Raw genomic sequence first — 21,459 nt, 5'->3', positions numbered from 1 at the left:
TGGACAAAAAGGGCACGGCTCAAGGTGAGCAGCGGCGATAAAGAACGAGCGCTGGGCAGGAAGAAGAGGAGGAGAAGGAATGACCGGGCCAAGATGTCAGGGGGCTGGTGCAGAATATGGGTGGCCACACTTAGGTAAGGTGATTTACTGGGGGCGTGAGCTGATTTACATATATTTAGAGCTGTTGCATATACAGCCTTTTGTCAATCCACTTCTGGATGAAGGCTTTCCTGCACTGTGCGTGTCGTGGTGGTTACTTGACCAAATTTATCCATGCTATGTTGGTAATTGTGGTGAGCGGAGCTTAGACTTAAAAGTACAGCACAACAGTAGATTGTTTTGCACTGCCCTGCCTACGGTCTAACCCTAAAGTCCATAATACCTGTCACGCATGTTGGTCCCCCGTCCAAGCACACTGCTCAGCTTCTGAGAAGAGAAGGGATTGGGCACATTCTGGGTGATTTTATCATAAACCATAATGGATTCCTATAATTTTAAGTTAATTCTGTCATCGTACAGTCTCCATAAATAACATTCCATTCTATATTGCAATTTCTTTCAAAGTGTAAAGTGTATTATAGGCTAATAATTATACGTCTTCTGATTATGATTACATGTAATTTATCTATAGGTTAAATTGAATTCCATAAAAACGAAATTTGATCAAAACACATAATTGTGAAGGAATACAAACTATGTGGATCAATGAAAGAAAATAGTTTGAAAGTTTAGAGAATTAATTTATAATGTTCAACCTTTCAGAACGTCTTCATAGTGGGACATTAATCATCATGACCTTCCAAAACATTACATCGCATTCAATCACTGTGTTTATTATCGCACATCTTGGCAGAACTTTACATAGGCAAGTATTTCGTTTGAAATAAATGGTTAGCTTATTTTGTTTGTTGTGTTTCGAATGGTATATTACGACTTTAATTAATTAATTGTTGTAGAATTGTAATTGAGGTACTTTATAAGCAGGATAAGTATTACGTTAATTGCTCAAGGGTGTATTGCTCAGTACATTTCCGCCGTTGCTTTTCTCAAACTAAAATACTTTTACTGTCGTTGCAGTGTTGTTATAGTTGGCTTGTCATGTTTAGCAATCCGCACCTAATTAATGTGTTTAAGTGTCGTTAAATAACCCCCCCCCACCCCCAAATGGTCATTAGCCCTAACCCACAGCATCCAGTTTCCAGAAGCTCAGGTATCCCCCAGTCACAGTGTTGGCTGGGAAGGTGAAGGAGGGGGTGCTACCGTGGCATAGCGTGGTTGGAACGGGCCCTGATGGCAGTCATTAAACGGGGCCTCCTGTCCTCCACATATGATTATCACAGTTGGATATGTGCGGTGCGACAGAAGTTCAGCATGCATACAATGTCCACCGTCTTTGTGGCCTGTCACCTGGACCGTAGAGCAGTTGCACCACCGGTACCTGGGCCCATTCAGTATTAGAACCCTGCTGCAAATATTTCTTTGTTCGCTCATTACCAACAGTTTTTCATGTTTGCGCTTGATTAATTAGTTTTTAGTATTTGCTCAGCTGCAAATAAACACTCGTGCTTCTTAAAACGTTATCTGCCCGAGGTTTTGCAGTGTTGAATTATTATTTGTCTGCCATTTAAAAGTCAAGCTCCAAGCATCAGCAGTATTGATTGGCGATGCAACACCAACTGGCACTCATCATCATTCCTGTGTTTGTATTTGTTTACGCATATCTTGGGGAGATGTTTTATAATGGTGATTGCCAGATTGCATTATTCTGCTGCATTAAATCCCTTGCCACAAACACCATTAGCAGAAACTCACTCTAAATTGAATACCTGAGGCGCAGTATGCACACACCAGTAATTAGGCAAGGTATAGGTTTGTCGACTGTTCAGAAGGCCTCAATGAGTGCATGCAAGCAATACTTTCCCAGACTACATGTTACGTGCGCGAATGGTGTAGTGATACAACTGGGCCGAGTGACTTTGACTTTTTCTGGGGACAATCTTGTAGGATATGTGGGGATGTTGGGTGGGTGTAATATAACGTGAACGGTTCTCTGAACAATTCATCCAGAGCTCATTAAAAATATTCCTCTGGTGATGATCCTGTTGATTATTGTGGTGTTTGTCCATTATGTGATGGTGGGTGCATGTAACCAATTAAATGCATGCTTAATGACATTTGTAACATCGGGGAATCACTGTAACGTTCTCTGTACTCAAAATGATGGTTTGTGTTTGATAGAGGCGCCTTCACGCCAAGGCATCTCAGAACTGTAAAATCCGACCATGTCCGTCCAGTGCTCGCTGAGCTGCATTGATTTCCGGTTGCCAAATGAATACATTATAACATCACACTCAATACACACGAAGTGCTGGCCACACATGAACCACAATACCTTCCTGATCTCGTGAAGGAGCATAAACCATCACGCCAACTCCGGTCATTCTCACAGTGGTATTTAGCGAACCATCGAACAAAAAATGGTCACTGCATCGCATGCTTTCAGATGCACTTCTGCGGCCATCTGGAACACTCTTCCTTCCAATAGTAGTGTAATAAAGGACTTCGTCACACACTGCTGGTTTCCGTTGCTCTTTATTTAGCTTTTTGCTCGCACCCCGCTGGTCCCGACAGCGGACCAGCGTCTCCTCGCGCGCGCCCCGCACGCGCTCCCTCGAGCCCAGAAGCGAACCCCATTTATGCTCGCATTACAGTAGGATGCCACTGGAGATAGTAGGAAACCACTGGAAATTTGAATATGGAGCTATACACTTTCAAATGTAGATTAAAAACTCATTTCTTTAGGACTGCATTTTGTGTTGAGTTTTTTTTTTTTGTTATACGTTGCAAAAAGTTCAGCATACATACAGAATGCTTTTAGTTTGATCAACAACTTACATCTCATCTCAAACACTTACTAAACTAAACTTTTCCTTTTACCAGTTAAGGCTCACTGAACTGTATAGCTCAACGAAGTGGCTTATCATGTGGCAATTTACAGGAGCCAAATACTCTGAATGCATGTTACTAAACAAGTGTTTAGCACCCCCAGTGTCAGCTGTGATAGCTGCCCCTGTGTAGCATAAGGTGACTCGATTGATTACTTACCTACAATGGGCATACGTTTATGGGTAATGTCAAATTTGTAATCTAATTGTTATGTGTACAGTAATTGTATCTTCGTAATTGGCAGACATTTTCTAATTGGCAAACTTGGACCATGACACTGGCAGACAATAGCCTTTCCGCTTCAAATGACATCTGGGGATGTATAACGTCCACCATGAAGCAGACAGCTTGCATGTTTATGGTTGATACACCTGCAGTAATAACCAGGGAGGTTTGCCTGATTCGGACTGCACTACCGCTGGGTTATGTCACCGCCTTTCATTTTAGGTGCTTCTTCTGGATTTGCGGCCTGCATGGCTTCACTGTTCACCCATCTTTGAGGTCTTAGCCTGGATATGGCCAATCCGTGATAGTATCAACATAACATATCGAGACCACTGTGAGGTAGTAAATTCATCGTCTCATACACAGTTTTATACAGTTAATTTGGATGATAATAATGAAGGATGACGGTGATGGCAATGACGGATGAAGATGCTTGTTGTTGTTGTCACCACTTCAGCAGCCACTGCTGAGATTATTAAACGGAGATGAAGTCGATGTCATTAAATCGTCGCAATCATCAGTTACTGGGACAGGCATTGTAAAAGCACACAAAAAGGTCAAGGAGCACACGGATGTTGAACAGGGACCTCAACCCCCATGTTGGGATTTAATATTGTTCTTTCATCATAATTTTGGTATTCGTGTCAGACTTGTCGAACAAGGCTATCAAGAGGGCACTGAGTTTCACTCACTGATACAGTCTGCCATAAAAGGCAAATGTGGTTAGCCAAGTGGTTTTACTATTGATAATAGTTTTTTTACCCTTTTATATGGCCACAAAACTGACACCTTTTTTTTACAAGGAGTCATGTTTGCATTTACCACAATACCTGCGGTCGGAATGCCAAAAAAAACCAACTCTGATAATGTATGCACTGTCCTTGAAATTGATTGGTCCACACCCGAGACAGCTTTTCAGAGTATGAGAGCTTGGGTGAAGCACCCGAGCTCTCATACTCTGATTGTGCATTGTCTTTGAGTTGTGCACCTTTTGGCGTCATCTGGTCCAACACCATGTGAGACTAGGCAGTAAGAAAAGCTGTCTCGGGTGTGGATCAATCAATTTCAAGGACAATGCATACATTATCAAAGTTGTTTTTTTTGCATTCCGACCGCAGGTATTGTGGTCAATGTAAACATGACTCCTTGTAAAAAAGGTGTCAGTTTTGTTGCCAGATAAAAGGGTAAAAAAATAATTATCATATTTTGCTACTGGTAAAGGAGGTTCCAATGGTTTTACCATTATTAAGTAAATTGCGGGTAATATTCTCAATTGGAAAATTTGGACATTGACTTATATTCTTTAGCGAATGACACAGGATCTTTCTTGTCCACTTTGAAAGCAGATGGCGGATATATATATTATATATGTGGTTAATACACCTGCAGTATTAAACAAAGTGGCCACCGGTCCTGAACTGTGAAACTCTGCAACAAGCGGTAGATGTCATATCACTTGGCCAAGATCTGAGGAATTCAGTAAAGTTGGTTGCCAATTACATCAGTTGTGGGATGATGACAATAGATTAATATGTCATGGAGAAAATTAAGACAATGGGTATTTTAATACCAAGCCTTGCTCTTCTGTTGATATCTGCAAAATCAAAACTGGTCCAAAACTTTAAGCAAATTTAGCTGAATCGCATATGTATGGAAGGCCAATCAGTTGATGGGCTGCAATATATATTTATTTTAAGAAATGAATGGATGTATTACCCATGATGCTTCATAACATCACTTATACAATATTGTGTCTTGGTCTGAACTGGACTTCTTTGTGAAGACAGAATGTGCTTTTGCCTGCCAACGTCTGCCAACCAAGTAGTTTAATATGCCTCACTCTGCTGATGAGATCCAAAAGGTTGAAACTGGTCCAGAATGTGCTTGTTTACACAAATGCTACTCAATCAGTAGATAAGGCTACAAATGGTGTTTGTTTTATGTGAAGAGAGACGAGTAAGCATTCTTGTTTGTATATTGTATTATTCATAATGCTGCAAAACTATTACTTCGTCTTTTTTTATAAAGTATATGAAGATGATGGACGACAGAGGTGATGATGTGTGATGTTGAGAATATCGGCATGTTTGCCTCCATATTAAGTTGCTGATGGCGTTACCACCATCGCCCATAGATACAGCATGAGTGTTGCATTACGCTGCAATCCACAGCATGACAAATTCATCCCTTAATATGCAATTATCATGGAATATATAGTTGTGGATAAATGATTTTCAATGCAGATATTAGGGATGAAATGCATATTGACTACAGCCAGTGCTCATCTGTTACTGGATCCCCCATAGTTTTGCCTTTGCAATCGATGTGCCTCCAGAGAGGCTGTCTAGAGCTCTCTCCAGTGGAAGCTCTTCCATCGGCAGTATAGTGAGAAGGGAAACAGGGCTTGCACCTTTACCATAAATAAAGTTAATTATTTAGAAAATGTATATATTTCATACAGTGTTATGGATTTTTACAAATCGTATGTATGTATGTTGAACTTCTTTCGCATCGCACGTAGTCAATCGCGCTAATCGAAGGTGCGGGGGAAAGACAACAAGCTAAACACAAAAAAAAACAGTTTCAAATGAATCAGTTTTGAATCTAGATTTAACTCGTTACAATATTAACTCTAAAGCGAATATGCATGAGTTGTTCATTTGTGTTTTGTATGTGTTGTTGGATGCACAGTGTCTAGGATCGCGCTGACCCTCACCTGCTTGCATTAAAGTGCAGAATAACCGTGTTGTTGACAATAACAGAGGTGAGCTCCACACAAACGGAGATTCATGAATTTTGCATTGTAATACTTGTTTTCGTAAGAGTGCACAAAATGGGCAAACAAACTGAAATGTATGGAAAATGAAATTGGGTATATATATGCGTAGCATATACTTCATGCAAGGCATATTGATAAAAAAAAAATACTTTTCAATTTGCTCCACCTGAAGCCCTTTTATGGATTGGAATCCGTATACATTTGCATTCAAACAGGAACCACATCTCTGGCCCATATAGTATTGGTCCATAGGATTGTGAAACTTGCATGCTTGGTTGCTTCCCAATAGAAAGATTTGAAAGCATGACATTAGAGTGTTCTTAGCTTTAATCTGCTGTGATATTAAAGCTCGGGACAGGCTGCCACATCCATACGGATCAGAAAAGGATATTTTTATACATGAGCGGATTTTTGTTTGCTATCCTCATTTAAACCTTTACAGATTCCACATGTAATGGCATGTTGGCTTAGGAATTTCGTGTGGGATGAATAGGTATCCCATAGGGTAATTAATTTGTTTTTAAAAACAGATTCCGACTGCTTACATGTAACGACAATGCATGGTTGTAAATTGTTACAATGCCTACATGAAATAATACAAGGAAATTGAACGAAGTAAATTTTTATTCAAGTGATACATCATTGTTTAAAGTATTGCTAGGTTAGTCAGTGGTATGTCATAATATGGGATATATATGTACATAGAAAGTGGCTCAAAAGTCAAGACACATAGGGTTTTTACATTTATTTTAACAAATCACATAGGGTTATTTCATTAATATTTACAAATGTTCAAACTGACTACCATTTACATTAAGACATGCATGAATTATCTTTGGAATTGAATTTAAGAGTTTTTTTTTTAAGATTACGCATGTATTCTATGAACATTCATCAATTTAGTTTTGTCTCAATTAATTCACAGGATTCTTGGTCAAGTTGTGTAAATGACGGATTTGAGGTGACCCCAAAGGAAGAAGAAAAATAGACATCAAAAACCATTAGATACAATATTGTGTCGAACACTAAGCATTTAAAATGCTTTAATGCGAGTGTCAGAATAAATTAAATAACCCCACGTGCCCTGAATTTTGGACCAGTCTGTATATATATTTAATTTTTAACTGTATCTGCTGCATTCATTGTTTTCAAAAATTTGGACTAACATGTTATGTTTGCATGATGAAGCTTATTCATTTTTAAGAATATCATTATTACTGAATTTTCTTAATATGTTTCTATACTCATTGGCAGTAAGTAAAAGCCTGTTATTTTTACTTTGCCTGATGATTACATATGTAGACGATATTACATTTCGAGGACCTCATAAACTAAGCCGAGTTCAGCTTAGATAGTGATTGGATGGATTCCCATGATGCATACAATGCTGCGAGGCTATATTACAGGTGGTGCACCCACATCCATTGTCTATGCTCCCAGTCTTAATAAACTTGCAATGACCAGCATTGTCCAATATGGTCAAATAACCCCCACGGCCTGCGGATGGGCTTCATCCAGCAGTGGATTGGCAAGGGACTGTACCATAGTATACTATTCTTTCTTACCCCATTAGGTGGAATTTGGCTGAAAATTGAACTCGGTCATAGAATCGTTCAGCTCAACAATCGGGTGTGCTCTTGGATCGATATGCGTTTTTGGGTTCGTAAATTCAGAGTTGTGGGATTGCAAGTGGCAATGGTCACCCTATGCAGAGGCTTGCCTCTCCATAGTGATGTGACATTTCCACTGCTGCCTCAGAGCCAACAGCAGAGAGCAATTCATTCCCAATGCTTGCTTGAACAGTAAGGCACGTTGGGCCCCATTATCGGAGAGGTTTAATTATCAATCGATTCACCGCCTCTTCCCAGAACGATGGCCATTTTTGTTAATTTGCGATCGTTCCATATTTTTTTACAATTCATTCAGGCCCACATTTAGTGGAGCACTTTCCACATGTTGCGGAATGGGTCAAAGTTACCAGCTCTTGGGCCAAGTGACGAGTGTAGCGTAACAATTATGTAGGATAATGGCGAGGGCTATAAGGTCATAGACAAGTGATTGCGGGACATTTATCCCATTGTGTGGACTGGAAATGGATAATACAATGGTCAAAAAAAGAATAAAGTTGCGAGCGAGAGTAGGGTGAAGTGCTTTTTGAAATGTTGATATTATAATGGAAAAAAATTAACAATGTGCTAAAAGAACGTTTTAATTCAGCACATAGCATTTTACATGACAATTGTATTATAAATGGCACTGGCAAAGAAACGTGGAACAAAACCTGTGAAAGAAGTTCAACATACATACAAAAGTGCACAAAGAAGCATGGGGAGAGGTGTACAATGGGAATTGTACTGAGATAAAGAGAAACACGTGGGTCAGAACAATTGCATATAAGAGACATTGACTTTCAAGAAAGGTAAGTGGGTTTGGACAGGACGTATCTCTATAATGGAAGACAGTAACGAGACTGGTGACAATATGGTAGTCATAGGAGGAAGCGTGCTAAAGAGGATGACAAATGTGGAAATGAAGCGATGAGATCGCCTCATGTGCAGAGGTGAAATTGTGGCATAGTTAGAGCATGTGGAACGTTGACCACAGAAAGAGACCTTTATCTAGCAGTGGTTAAAAATAGCTGATTATGTCTGTTGTGCAACTGATGTACTGCTCCATTCTTTCCAAACCTGCTTGAAAATTATATTTTAATATAATTGTCAACACGATATTCACTTTCATCATCAACTTAATCGTTAACCATCATCCTTATTCACCATATTCATTATCATTACAATCATCAGCATGGTCATCATCATGATTGTCTTCATCGTTATCAACATTAATATCAGCGTAATATTTTTTATTTAATTACAAAGCTGTTCGAGTTTTATTTCTGCACATTCATAATGGGTGGAACCATTAATGCACACATCATAAGTGTGTTGCAAGTTCTCATTGTTAATTTATTTAATAAAGTATATTTATAGTAGTGGCAGGACAAGTACGATATGTGGAATGGATCTTGAGTTGAATTCACCTCATTAAGATGCAAACTCACTCTCTTCAAGATTATTTTAATCAGGTAAGGGCCACTGAGCTATATTGCTCTTTTTCAGAAGTGACCTGGCAACAAATGAAAGCTCAAAGAAGTGGCTTATCACGTGGACATTTGTAGTAGCAAAATACTAGAAACGCATGTTCATAAATATGGAGGAGAAAACCCCAGTGGACCCGGAAAAAAATCCACACGGTTGCGGGAAGAACATTCAAACTTCAAATTAGAGATGTCAGGGTCCTCCTGTATAACGGGCGAGATAGTCAACATCTCGCAACCATGGCACCCCATTTTAACCATAATAAATAGACTGCATAGAATGTATACTTTTATATCCCGTAGTAAATAATATGCTATGATTTGCATGTATTATTTCAATTAATGAGAGGTGAATGGAAAGCATTTGATCATTTCAACAACAGACGAGAATTTGAATTTGTAACAGCTATTTCACAGCGGTGCTGAATGGAAATGTATTTTGCACCCCTTACACTTTTACAACCTCTGATCAAAGATGTGGACAGCATTGGCAAATGAAGGTAATGCTCCCCTACCAAGGCCCATTTTTTAATCAACAAAAGACATGAATCGTGTTTACATTTCCCCAAAGAGTGACCAATGAATCTATGAAAAATAGGGCACTCTTGGGGATTTTAGGATATTTTTTATGGCTCTGTGAGAAAGGCATTACACAGTGCCCGGCCCAAAGACTTTATCAAATGAGAAAAGCCCATCGGGATGAGACATTGTGCCGAATGAAATGTGACTCTTGGCTCAACAGAGTGCTGATTAAAATCACCTCTCTCGCAGCCTCTGCATTCTCAGCTTGCATTTATGGGCAATAAATAACATATATTATCAAGAAATAAAGTGTTTAGCGTGGGAACAATGCAAATTCCGCATGCCCACATGCTGTTTTGCATGCCTTGTATGATTGATACTTGATTTATTCAAGCCACAAAAAATCACATTGCCCTGGAGCTCTTTCGATATTGCAATAAAATGTGTCTGTGAATATGGAGTGGTCGTATAGTGGGTTTCATGCAAAAAATATAATCCCAGGGACCCAACTTCTATTCGTGGCGTGAACAACAACAGTGGCACATCAATACTTTAACATGGTATGGGCCTCATTTCGGATGAATCAACGTAAAATAAAAAGTGCATTGTTGTGTTAAACATGAGCATTAGGGGAGAAAAAGGTGGCCAGTCACTATGGTAGCCTTCATCACCCCTTAGGAGTCACGCTGGCCTTAATAGGTGTCCACTAACTGAATTCACCTAGTCTGTAATGGCGAAGAGGATACTTTTTTAAAATCTTTTTGAAATATTTATTTTGTTAATATTTAGTTTTATATTTATTTTGCCAAATACACCAGCCCTTAATACAATTAGGGGTGTAATGGTGCCTTGATTTGTCGATTATATTTATTATTAAATTCCACTATGCATGCATTACATTGCGCTTGTAAGATCCAATTGTGAGCAATGTATATACATTATTTGAAAACAATATGTCAATGTTACATTTCGCCTTCTGGAGCAACCAAAACTGTGTACGATAGACAGGAAAAACAAGAACAATTAAACACTACAAACTAGTTGATAAAAATGAGGTTAAATAAACAACAAATTATTTATTTGAATCATTACCCCAAATCACAACAATTAATTGAACTGCTGAGAGGAGGGGGTGTGTGCATCATTATTTGTGAATTAATACATAATCATCACCCTTTTCAATCACGAAAAAAATATAATCATTCTTTAATTATAATCTTGTGAAGGTGGTGGAGACACGAGCCACAGGAAGGGGACGTTCCAATAGCTCCCCTTAAAGTTAACGTCAACCTATTTTCCTCATGTGTTTGGAACTTTGAAGATCAAGCCCATGAGACACACATGGATCCAAGTGTAATGTTTTCTGTTATTGGTAAATTAATTTCACTCAGATGGCGTGCACATGAAATATACAATCCAGTAAAAGTAGCTTCGAAAATGGCACAATATTGTTTACAGGTATTTAATTTACATTTTCTCGTAAGAATGAGGTCGCAGCACATTTTAAAAGTGCATTATCATTCTAGATTAATAAGGGTTACTGAAATTGCAGGCACAATTTGCAGTCACTAAGTCAAAAGGAATCTGCAGTCAATGCAAGAGAAGATCCATGCACAATGTGCACCGTTGTGTGAATGTAGAAGCACCCCCATTGGCGATGTCAAATAAAACTTTCTCTTTTCTCCATTATGACCCTGAGTCAGTGGTGGAAATTCCACATCAGGCGAGTTTATTCAGATGACTATCACTGTTGACTTTCAAAAAAGTCGAACATGCATAATCGACCTTGAGGGTTGATGGGCAGAAACGACCCCAAATGAAGATTTAAACTTGCAAACTTCCACTTGTAGGCCATGTCGTCTAAGCACACTGTCAGATACCTGGTTAAGTTTAGAACAACAACATACATTAACAAGGACCGAAAGCTGCTACTCACATCCACCTACCTTAATTAATCAGACTAGGCTTTTAAAGTTGGTGATTTTTACCATGAGTGTCGCATATTTTACTATTGTCCTTACTTGTATACTGGACTTCCATGAGGCTGGTTGACTCCAAAGTTTATTCTTTTTCAAGTAACATAAGCTTCACAATGGCGCATCTTACTCACCCAGATTTATATGACTTACGACAGAAGTGAGATCCAACTTCACTTCGCTAAACCCCGCTCACATTTGCCATGTGGGCGTGCTGAGAAGTTAGACATACTTAGGCCTTGGTCTCTTCAGGGTCTGGTGTCAGCTAGGCCTCAGGATATCCCTCTCACCGGTTGTCATTCCCACAGTAAAGCACACGCTTGTAACCTGTGGGTTGAGAGTGGGGAGGTCTTGAAACCGAATGGTGTTTGGCCCTTTCTTCAAATGTATCATTTTCCAATTGGGAAAATCCTCCCCTTATGATAAGAAACCATAAAATCACGTGGCACTTATTGAAGGACACAATCAGAGACCTTTTATGCCAGGATTACAATTTTTTTCATGTAATTTTCGAGGGCTGGGTAGATAAATAGACCATTTTAACTCAAATATTTACAAATGAGCCGCGTGACATTGTCCTCATTGTTCTTATTATTACTAATGCTAAAATATCTATCGAGATGGTTGAACGGACTGGCAGCCAATAACAGGATGTCACGGATACACTGAGATCCTATTATTGTATTATTGCTCCTGGGTCAGAGGTCCCTAAACAGACCTTGAAAGATATCTTCATGGGGAATAAAAATCATACCTGATGAAATCCAAGAACAAAATTGGCCTCTCATCTGGAAAGCCTCTTTTTATGGTATTAGATCAGCTCTGTTGAGGCTTTCACAATTGCATATAGCACCTACATTGGCCCCAAATGTGGGCTGTATCTTTACCTAGTGGATCCAGCTTGTCACTGATGCTTCTGCTTGGTTTAGCAAACACACAGCCAAATATTTTGATCATGCCTGGATGTTCACAACATATATATATATAACCCTGATATGGTACTTCAACAACACTTTTTCAGAATCATGTATTCCTACCCCAGAAGTGTGTATCCCTTAGCCTTCCACCCTCAGTGCTGATGACTACATACCAGACATTGTATGTTTATATTTGGCTGTTTTGCAGTCAAACTTCCATACTCTGAGAAGGAAAGGAACATAATTGACTAAAGTTTAACGTTTGGAATGAAAAAAAAACCCACCACGTAACAGCTCTAGAACATCTGCAGAGATCAATCGAGGCAAAATGAACACAAACACACCTGGGGGCACTCTCCAGAAGCAAATAACTTTCTCCCCAGGTTAATAGAATAGTATTATTTATTTACCCCTCTCTTTGTGACTGTTCCACATGGCAGGGCTATGGTGGTTTTTATCTGCTTCAACATGTTAATTTCAACCATGACCACACAGGTGTAACATATCGAGGTGTAAAATAGCTGGAAGCTTTTTTACCTTTTATTTGCTTCTATTTGTGCTGTGGAGTGTGTGCTTTTGTGTTAAGAAAGTGACGTAGAAATTAATGGATTGCCATTTTGAGCATTTTATATTCTTGCATGTCACATCTAATTAATGTAATTCAATCTGACAAAAAATAATTAATCAGATATTCTGGGTCTAAAGGATGGGGCTATCAGTGTCTAGGACAGCTGAGATTAACATCGACCTCATGCACCACAGATGAGCTTCTTGCAATTTTTTTACAGCACGCATTCACCTCTTGTTGTTGTTGGAGTGTGGCCACAGCCATCTGTCAAATAGCATTATGCACAGCCCTCCTCCAAAGAGGGGTCAGGCTTGGCACCGCTGGTACCAGCCAGAGGCAAGTGCACATAGCCCCGGGTCGTTTTGTACAGCATCTGTCGACCACATCTCCAGCGAATGCTCCGCTCTTGACACCGCGAAGAAAACTCAACACACCGAGCCGGGGTGATGGTGGCACACGCTTGCAATTCAGCACTGTGGGGCCAATGCGGGTTGGTGGATCACACAATTGTTGCTTGCCATGAGAAGGCGGTACAGCAAAGTGCAGATTAATATAATCCAAAGCCGTAATTGTAATAGATATCGTGGGGGACACACACACCCCCCCCCCATATTAAAATATGCTCAAAATGTCCCCCCAATATATTGCTATAAAATAGATTTCTGTTTATATTATTGTGGTTATGGTTGTACTTTATTAATCCTTCATCTCTGCCATTACATACAATGAAACAAGAAAAGGTATTAAAGAAAAAAAACAGAGCAATGTAATACAATACACCATTAGACATTATTGTAAAAAATAAAATAAAAAGTCCATTATATGTGTTAGTGAACTTTTTAATATTTTAGGCAGGAAACTCGTTTTCAAAATGTTTTTTTTTTTGTGGGGGGGGGGGACACCCAGACCCCCTGGAAGATTTGGTCCCCCCCAATGTTGACTCCATGGCTACGGCCTTGATATAATCTATCAATTCTGTGTGGTATAGTGTTTACCCCTCACACATGTGAGTTTCTCTGGGTGCCCTGGCTTTCTCCCACACACGGAAACACTGATTCATTGTCCGAAAATACCTGAATATATAGAGGACTGCAGAGCTTAGGTAAGTGTTGGTCTCATGGGCTTAGTGCCTGGCTGCCTTTCTCCTTGTCTATGGTTCCCCGCTCCTTTGATTCATTCTCTCTGCGAGAATCCTGTGCGGTGCATTACAAGTTGAAATCATTATAAAAGCCTTATTTCACGTGGAAAAAAAACTAGAGCTGCCATTAAATGCAGTGAGCTACACACGTGGCCGCATGAACCAGACAGTGCTACAGCATCAATTTCCACGGCAGTGTAATTTGTCTGCGTGAAACAGACTCGTGTCTCCACATGCTCTCCTGCAGGCAGCAGCATGGGTAGGAAGCTGAGTGATGTCATGCAGGGAAGGGGAAGGTTAACAACGCTTGGTCAGTCACCCTGAGAGGTCTTGCCTTGGAGGAAAGTTCAAACTCTTCACGGTGGCTAATTTGGTTTCATGACCTCCCGTCTCCAATTCGCAAGGCACACTTTTCTTTTTTCAAATAAGGTGCTTTTGCAATCTGTAAACGTAAGGCTAAATTAACAGAAAACCTGTGCAGTTGTATGCAACGTATACGTAAAAAGTATGGCTGTAAGTGAATTTACATGCTGACAATGGTCATGCAAAGATCGCAGATGGCAACTTCCGCTAGCAATAATTATAAATAACGAATTATTTTGATACAGAATAGCACCGTCCTATATGCCGGGTTTTCTCAGACCATTTTGCAGCACATCTTTCATCTACAAATATTTAAAAGGGAACCCTCAGTGGCAGCCATCTCTATAGGCACAAGTAGGCAGAGCACGTAGTCCGCAAGTGGGCGTTAGTCTGGCAGTGGGAAAGCAATTATGATTACCAACTGACCAATGACCCGTTTGTGCTTTAACATATTAAAGCAAGAAGCAGTGATGCAGGCACCACCATTCTTAGCCACTTTTGTCTTTCTGGTCATGATGTTCCCACAGAGTGTTTGGTAAATGACAAAAACCGGAATTGGCTTGAGGGAGGGCAAGAACATTTTTAGACGCTGCCTGCCAATGGTGTTGTGTGTCGCCTGTCATAACAGCTCCAGTGGCTTATAAGGAAGCCACTGAAGCTACGCACGTTAACATCTAAATTGGAAACTCATTTGTTAAGAACTGCTTTTTGTGCTTAGTTTGTCCTTTCCCCGGACCTCCAATTGCCACGATTGGCTATGTAAGGTGCGAAAGAAGTTTGACGTACAGACGTGCATAGCAACTATGCAAATGCATCCCACAAATCACTGACACTCACACAACAGCATGCATTGATAAATGCGTATTTAGTTTCAAAGGCATGAGATATTTTGCACTTCGCCAGTGGTCAGTAATTATTGAATTGCAATGACTTGTTGAGATGTCCCAACTGGATTTGCTGACAATGATGAATGGGGCTTTGTGTCCACACAATTGCTCATTAACTCAGCAACATGAATGTAGAGCTCATTTGTTTGAACGTGATTTTTTTAAGGTAAAAATATGGGACAGACAAAACGCACACATTTCAGATAAAACAATTGCTCCCAATCAACAATAATTGGAGAATGAGGCTGCAGTGTATGTAATGATTATCGACATGAATAACCATGTCTGGATTATATATTTGGAATAAAAAGAATATAATCGTAGAGTTTTCATAATTTCATTCATAACTGGCTAATCGGAATTGGTATAGAGCACATGTGTAGTGACATTGAATGAGTCACTGTAACGCGCGCCGCTGGAAAATTGGTAGACAATGGAATTAGGGGTTACAACCCGTTCTACCAGTTGCACCTGTGGGCAAGGCACGGAGCCATCTGGGGGATCCAGAGGGGTGCGCGGCCGAGGGCGGAGCCTGGCCATGCTGGGCAGAATAAAAGGCGAGTGTCGACTCACAGTCGGGGCTGCTGCGATTTGGAATGGAACTCGTTGGTTTGCCATGTTCGGCGCCCTCTTCAAGCTGTGGGTCTGGCAGCATATTGGCTGGCCCGACCCGGTGTAACAGGCTAAAATAACCCCTGCCCCGATTAAACCCGGGTATAGTTTGGCTCCGACCAGAGTATACCCAGGGGGATAAAGTGTCCTAGGCTAAACTTTACCCGGGGGTTTAAACTAGACTGGGCCAGACCATACCTCTCAAGGCCAGAATATGCCCCATGTGAAAGTTCAAAGGCAATTATCCATACAGAGAACAGCTGACAACGAACTTCAATCGATATCTAAAAAGCGTATAAATGGAAGTAAGAATCTCAATTTGATCAATTGAAGCATTTTTAGAGCGCGGGCGAAGTCAGTAAAGTCGAATACGCATGCAATCCATTGAAGTGTTGTCAGAAGTCACGGAATAGTAAGTTCACAGTTTGATAAAAGGTAAGTTAAGAGTTTACGGAAGTTTCCTCTTCCCTTTAATGGAGGTTAACTTAGCTACGAGTCCATTAAACAAATTATGCAGTTTAACAATGTACGTATAACGTAAGAGAAAATCTTAACCCATTAGTGCCTGATGTGCCACAAGTGGAACAAGATTTTGATGATCGATAACGTGCTTGTATGACATTTTTTGAGAAATGTCCACTAAAAACCCACTAATTGTCGGTAAATGCACACATTTTTCCCAATATAGACTTTAAAAAAAGGGCATTAATGGGTTAAGAGGTCGTCTGATTATACCCGCTTGTATATTAAATTAACTGTTAAGTATAAATTACTAACTAATTAAATTATTTTTCAAATTTGTTCAAATTTAGTTCTCAACCATGGAAGACCAATTGTATGACCAGCTTGTGAGATTCTACACTGCAACACAATAGAAGTACCCCCAGCGTATTTACGATCTACCTCCAGAGAAACGTGTGAATGCCAAGTCTCAGTTCAGACAAACAGCTAGGCCATATCGAGCTTGAAGGAGGGATTCTTTACCATGGGGAGAAGGAAGTTCTCACAAAAACCCGACTGACAACTATCTTGAAGGCCTGTCATGACAACTTAATTTCTGGTGGTCATTTTGGCCGAGATAAGACGTTGACCAAATTCTCTGACCGTTATTACTGGAAAGGAATGAAGAACGACGTTCACCAACATGTCAAAGACTGTAAAAAACGTTTCGTCATAAATTCAAATATGAGGAAAGAGGCTCCACCACTCAACAGTATACCAGTGCCTGGAAAAGTATGGAGCCTTGTCGGGTTTGATATGATTGGTCCCCTTCAGGAAACCTCAAGTGGCAACAAATATATAGTTGCTGCCACTGATCAGTTCTCCAAGTGGACTGAAGCAACAGACTGAAGCAACAGCTGTTCCAGACAAGAGTGCCAAGTCGGCAGCATTTTTTTTGTGCTCCGTTATTTGGCGCCATGGCTGTATGGACACTTTGATCAGTGACCAGGGACGAGAGTTTGTGAACTCGATAATCAAAAACCTGATGGAGCATTTACAAACAGATGACCGGATTTCATCTGCCTACCACCCACAAACAAATGGCCAACGGGAACGTGACAATCGAACACTCAAATAATTTCTTAGTAAGCTTGTCAATGTTTGCATATCACACATCTTTGCATGCCTCAACCAAGTGCACTCCATTTGAGGTCATGTATGGACGGAAGGCCAAGCTTCCCATAGACCTCAAACCCTCAGAAGATGAAACTGTGGACCCTGTTGGATATATGCCCCCCTTTTTAATTTTAAAAATTATTTTTTTTTAAGAATTATTCTGCCAACATAGATAATATCGTTTTTTAATATACACGGGGCAACGTGAGAACGGACACGCCCTCACACTCCCACAGAGGCCCCCACACACTAACACAGATGTGCGCACACCTCATTTCAAAGGAAAGAGGGCATGAAAGAAGGGTAATCAAGATCATAAAAAAAACTCCCCGAATTTCACACAAGAGGAACAAGGGAGGGGGGAATGGTAGCCGGGGGGGTTCTGGAAGAAACATCCGTTCGTAAAGGGAAAAAAAACCCTTTTATAAGTACAAAACCAGGCCACGAAATATATAATTATATTCTTAACAAAGGAACAACATTAACAAAAAAACACAAACGGGTTTTGAACCATGTTAGACAAACTAGTACAACTTAGCCATGAAGTAAGCAAACAGTATCCATCCTCACTACAATTGAAAATCAGACTACAGTCTGCACCAGAATCGCGACCCATCATTGTTAATTAAATACTGACATTATTTACCTTTATAGAATTTCTACACGGCCGGGCCGAAGCATCGAAGAACAATTATGGCATATATTTCGCTCCAAAACAAAATTCTTAGCCGGGATAGCAGATTAAATAATCACAAGAAGTCAAATAATAAGTACGGAATTAAAGTGAATATCCTAGGAGCTAACGGTGAATAAGGCTCTCAAAATTAACCAAACACAACAACCCCCTGAAAACAACAGCAGCAACACGACCGTCTTTGTCTTTCCGAGAGGATCTCCACACGCAGGCACAAAGCCGGGAAATGACACCAATAAAACTCCCGGGCAATGGCTCAAAGGAAATTAACACGCTCTCAGAAATAAATAAATAAGCGCATGCGCCGGGCGCTTCCACCGTGGAAACAACCGTCTTTGTCTTCCCACAACACGGACAGCAAAAATTGCACACGCAAGGAATAACATCTCCATGAGAGATCGGGTCACGATGAAACATCGGGAACACGGTTTCGGCATAACTGGGGCATAATGGAATAAGTCGCATTTCAACTTCCAAACCAAAACAACTTAAGCTGTGTGAGACAAAAGATATGATCCCCGAGCGAGGGCGGAAATAATTAAGCTCGCTTAACGCGTAGGTTGTCGCGACAAATATTATTCAGTAACAAAAACATGGATTCGAATATCTCTTTTATATATATATAACTCGACGCGAATCATCGGTCTGGCTAATGTATAACTTCGTTGGCGCCGTCACGAGCCCCCCCCCTTTCAGAACGACAACAACTGTGTCTTCAAAGCGAAACACACGGACGGACACACACACGGATGCAGATGGTCACACACAGGAAGGTTTTATGACAGACTTTGAACAACTCGGGAAACGGAGGGGATTTTTCTCAACATAAGCCGGGGAAAAATCCATTCAACTGACTTCGTCAGGGGCCTGGCCCCCCACCACACATCGCCAGGGCTTCGACTCCACCACAGATCGTCAAGAAGCTTTCGTCATCCAGCATGACGAGAATCGCGAGGTAGCGACGTGCTGCTACAAGCCGAGGTCTGCACCACCTAAGAAGAATTACTACACTGAGCCGCCGAGCTGCGAGTGAAACGGACGGAGATTCCAGCTATCACTCTCGAGCCAACAACTTCAACCCAACGTCAATATCAGCAACGAGCGAAAGCATCGTTCATCGCCAGAGCGACAACCAACGAGAACCGACTCGTCATCCAGCAGTGGAGAGAAAGAGCGCGCCACCGCGCCGTCAGCTACGAGAGCGCGCCACCGCGCCGTCAGCTACGAGAGCGCGCCACCGCGCCGTCAGCTACGAGAGCGCGCCACCGCGCCGTCAGCTACGAGAGCGCGCCACCGCGCCGTCAGCTACGAGAGCGCGCCACCGCGCCGTCAGCTACGAGAGCGCGCCACCGCGCCGTCAGCTACGAGAGCGCGCCACCGCGCCGTCAGCTACGAGAGCGCGCCACCGCGCCGTCAGCTACGAGAGCGCGCCACCGCGCCGTCAGCTACGAGAGCGCGCCACCGCGCCGTCAGCTACGAGAGCGCGCCACCGCGCCGTCAGCTACGAGAGCGCGCCACCGCGCCGTCAGCTACGAGAGCGCGCCACCGCGCCGTCAGCTACGAGAGCGCGCCACCGCGCCGTCAGCTACGAGAGCGCGCCACCGCGCCGTCAGCTACGAGAGCGCGCCACCGCGCCGTCAGCTACGAGAGCGCGCCACCGCGCCGTCAGCTACGAGAGCGCGCCACCGCGCCGTCAGCTACGAGAGCGCGCCACCGCGCCGTCAGCTACCGAGAGCGCGCCACCGCGCCGTCAGCTACCGAGGGCCGCCAAGCGCCACCAAGCGCCGCCGCTCACCTCATCGCGGAGAAAGTGTCAGCTGCAACTCGCACAGACGGCAGAGAGGTTGTATCACTCCCCACATACAGACTCGAGGAAACACAGAGAAAATCTTGTCAAACCAGTTTCCTTTGTCATAGAGCCTCGCCGAAGAATTAATTAAAACAGAGCCAGATTAGCTCTCCCGCAACACGCCCTCACCCACCATTGACTCCAACATTCCGTTAAAAGAATATTATACTTACCGATGAATCTATTGACATATACTTTCGCCTCGGGGATACAATAAGTGCTTTTATTAACGCAAAACGAAATGTGTCATGCTTGTTTTCAAACTCGGCCAGTCGCCGATGGTGATCGATACAAAAACGAACTAATGAGATGCCTGGTGGAGAGGTAGAGGTTACGATTGCATAATCATTTTTGGTCATTCAGTTCGTTAAATGCACAATATCGAAAATGCATAAGAGTTTGAGTCATTCAATTTAGTAAATGCATAAGTGTTCATTCATTCATTTTAGTCAATGCTTAATCTCGTAATTGCATAAGAATTGTAGTTATCCATATTAGTCGAATGCACAATATCGAAAATGCATAAGAGTTTGGAGTTATTCAATTTAGTAAATGCATAAGTGTTTATTCATTAATTTTAGTCAATGCCCAATCTCGTAATTGCATAAGAATTTTAGTTATTCATATTAATCGAATGCTTGATATCGCAAATGTATAGGGGTTTGGTTATTCATGAATTATTGACGCATGTTCGACCTGCATGATAGAATGTCACATGCTTGTTAGAATAAAATTGCTTGACACCAACTGTTCGAGTGCTTCTTTCCAAGTCCATGCAAAACCATCTTATTTTTGATAACTGTATCCTGTGATGAGATATGAAAATGGAGACCTAAATATCATAACACACACTAGGATAATCGGTAAACGTTTAATCATTGATCATCGTGTTATCCTGATTGACATAACTCTGGATAAACGAAGCTGAGCCTAATTACCACAACCGCTCACATTAACATCATCGCAAGCATCCGCAGACATTACTACGATTATCTCCGCGATTATCATAATTGATGCATACGATTACTCACACTATCATAATATATGCATATAATCACATGCATTATCATAATTTATGCATGTTAATACACACATTAACATAATTAATGCGATTTGCGCATTTTTTGGAAAATTATTAATTTTTATTATTTTCATCAAAATTTCATAATCCGACACATACAACATAATGGGTGGCTCGTCCGGGATTTCTCACAGACAGTGTTTTGCATGGATGAAGGAATGAATCACTTCGTGTTAACCAGAATATCGTGA

This window comes from Lampetra fluviatilis, chromosome 14 (genome assembly GCF_964198595.1).
Source record: "Lampetra fluviatilis chromosome 14, kcLamFluv1.1, whole genome shotgun sequence".
Classification (NCBI taxonomy): Eukaryota; Metazoa; Chordata; class Hyperoartia; order Petromyzontiformes; family Petromyzontidae; genus Lampetra; species Lampetra fluviatilis.
Note: the sequence above shows the minus strand (reverse complement) of the source record.